The sequence below is a fragment of the Triticum dicoccoides genome, chromosome 4A, assembly GCF_002162155.2.
Source record: "Triticum dicoccoides isolate Atlit2015 ecotype Zavitan chromosome 4A, WEW_v2.0, whole genome shotgun sequence".
In the NCBI taxonomy this organism is placed as follows: Eukaryota; Viridiplantae; Streptophyta; class Magnoliopsida; order Poales; family Poaceae; genus Triticum; species Triticum dicoccoides.
The window spans coordinates 705805444-705808848 of NC_041386.1; the positions used below are offsets into that span (position 1 = coordinate 705805444).

General features: G+C 38.7%; 1 pseudogene; it reads right to left on the minus strand.

Annotated features, from left to right (window-relative positions):
* Nucleotides 1-3405, minus strand: part of LOC119284160 — a 7613-nt pseudogene that overhangs the window by 3007 nt on the left and 1201 nt on the right.

A 3405-nucleotide genomic window follows, 5' to 3' on the forward strand; every position in this document is an offset into this window, starting at 1 on the left:
TAATAGAACTAGTTTATTTTTAGTAAGAAAATTTAGGTATATGAGATTAATTATTTGAACTAGTTATATTAATTCAACTAGTTTATTTTTAGTAAATGCTTAGTTGAACTAGTTGAATTAATAGAACTAGTTTATTTTTAGTAACAAGATTTAGGTATATGAGATTATTTGAACTAGTTGAATTAGTAGAACTAGTTTATTTTTAGTAAGAAAATTTAGGTATATGAGATTATTTGAACTAGTTGAATTAATATAGCTAATTTATTTTTAGTAAATGCTTAGTTGAACTAGTTGAATTAATATAACTAGTTTATTTTTAGTTTCAAAATTTAGGTATATGAGATTATTTGAATTAGTTGAATTAATAGAACTAGTTTTTTTTAGTAAATGCTTAGTTGTACTAGTTGAATTAATGTTTCGCCTATATGAACATAGGAAATGTCGTCTGACGACGAAAAAGATTTCATTATGTGCGAATACTTTGAAGACTAACGCGGCATGTGTGACAGAAATTTCTTTGTTGATGATAGGCGATTCAGCATCAAGCTGGATGAGACCTTCGAATTCGATACAGTAAGTCACAACGACAAGTCTGTTTTCGTAATTAAGCATGACTTATATATGCTTCATTTGCTTTAACTTATAATTTTTAATTTTCACTATTCTACTAGCGCATCCCCTGTCATGCAATTTTTTTTGTCTTGGATAAGATAGGTTTCAAAGCTATGGAAACTATGGAGGTAAAGAGAGTTTACCTGAAAACTGAGCATGGTTATACTTTCAACGTCAAAGTATACAATGCAAACACGTACACCTATTTTGAATGCAAAAATTGGCAAGCACTATGCAAGGCTTATGCATTTGAGCATGATATGACTATCACCTTTGATATTCGTCCGGAAGATGATATTGAAGGTAATAGGGATATCTGGGTCGATGTGCAGACGCCTCCAGTTCTACCATTATGTGAGTTATTCTCAACTATATTTTTGTCTTTGATATTGCTTATTCAAAAATAATTGACAACTAATTTCTATTGACAGCTTATTTCCATTCAAGCAAACATGTCCGGCGCTTGGTAGACCGGACCTAATACTGTCCCGGAGCTGAACTAAACTGCGAGGAGATAAGTCATTATATTTCATGGCTTGAGGATCTTCATACTGTCAAGACAAATTTTCTTCTTGCACTTAGAAATGTTAGTACTCAAAACGTGCGACCAATAGTGATCGTATTGAACTACGGTCACATCTATTTAGGAATGATGGTAAGATTTTTACTATTTGTCCTCAGTGCATCTTTTGCATACATATTTTTTTGCTAAACTTTCATTGCTAAGTATATTAATCAAGTACTATACGATGTTCTTCAACAGGAACTCCCGATGACAGTTGTGCCTCAGGGGATTGAGACTAAAGGTCGCATGTCAATTGTTAGCTTAAGGCGAAGATATCCTGCATTGCACATGAGTGCATTCAGGATTTCTAGAAGTGATGAATGCTTAATTGTGAAAGATTGGAAGAAAATTGTTAACGATCACAGAGAAGTACTAGGGGGCAGCAATGAGAAGCGCTTCCCATGATTAGGAGACATGATCATCTGCATGCTCCAGTATGATGAATCAGGAGAGCTATACATGTTCTATGCTATTTTACCTGAGAGAGAGCAGCAAGAGTGATTTAGCTAGTTTCATGCTCTTAGTACTTGTCTTCTCAAGTCCGTGTTCTTCTTCCTGAACTTAATCTCAAAGAATGATTTGCTTTTGTGGTGTTATGAACGCTTATAATATCATGACCATCATGTTGAACTCGATGATATTTTTGCTTCTGGTACAAGTGAATGTTTCTTCTTTAAGATAGTGTTGGTGGTGATTAGATAGCGGTAATCAAGTATATGCCATATCCATATATATTATACTTGATCACCTAATTAGGTGATCAAGTATAATATGGATATATGCATACTCTTGATCACTTAGCTAGTTATATAGCTATGAATGCATCAGTCGAAACTAATCTGTGGTACTTTAACCTAATGATTTAACAACTCATTATAATGTAAAACAATCACTAAATTAAATTGAAAACACAAAATTAAAGGAAAAATAAAAAAACCTAAACATTTAGTACCTATTGGTGTTACCAACCGGTACTAATGTCCTACACACACACGGGACTGACTCGTGCCACGTGGTGTCAGTTTAGCGCCGGTTCGTGACGAACCAGTACTAAAGGGGGGGGACCTTTAGTCCCCACGCTTTAGTGCCGATTGACGAACCGGCACTAAAGGCCGTTACGAACCGGCACTAAAGGCCGGTTCTGCACTAGTGCAAACAGCTCAACCTGCAACGTCTTCACGTCCACCGTAAAGTATCCAAATAGTTCCTCTTGCGAAGAGTTGGTGTACAGCGCCTTTATAAGCAGGTATCCCTCGGCTACACCAATCAGTATCGCACGCTTTGCCGGCAATGTGATGACCTTCTCTGGGTGCCATTGGTTATTTGTCAGAACGGAATACGTGAGCCAATATGAATCGCCTGAGTCCTCATCAAAATCCTCATGAAAGTACCCAAAATCATAGTACCATTTAGCGAGTCTTCCAAGCGCTCCGTCCTCTGCCTCGACAATGAAAAACCATCTGGTCCATCGTCGTTCAGATGGGAGGTTGATAGCAGAGAACTCCATGGTGCACGTGTTAAGCAGAAGCAACTTCTGAAAATGTAACTGCCAACAGAAACATCCATGGACGAATTGACGGTATGGCGACAGCCCAGCCTCAGAATTTTGAAATGAAGCAGCATAGCCTGAGCACCCCACCCAGAGTGTGGTTTTATGAAGACTGAGCTACACGGTACCTACTATCTATGCCGTTGGCAGCAGATTCCTTTTCCTCGAGATTTGAACCGTGGCCTGCTCCCCAATGTGATTTGCAGAACAATAATCTTCGCATGCTCACTCTAGCAGCGTATCTCCCTTTTCTATCACAACGCCTGTCTCTCCCTTTTCTCTCTCACACTATCAGACAACACATCTCTCTCCCTTCTCTTATATCTCTCACATCATCTCTCTCTTCCTTTTCTATCTCACACACATCACCTCTTTCTGCTTCTCTCTCGTGCATTACACATCTCTCCCTTCTCCCTCCCACAACGCCTCTCTCTTCTTTTCTCTCTCAAACTGTCAGACAATGTCACAACACCTCTCTCTCTCCTCTTCTGACTCACAAAAGCGCTCCCTCTCTTTCCCCCCTTCCTTTTCTCTTACACACAGCAGCACCTCTCATCATCTCTCCTCCACTGTAGAGTAGATAATGGATGAAGTGCTCCTTCGCATGGGAGAGAGAGTTGATGTGACTCCTATGATAATCTTTGGGAGAGAGAAAGAAATGGGAGGGGAGAGAGCAGCT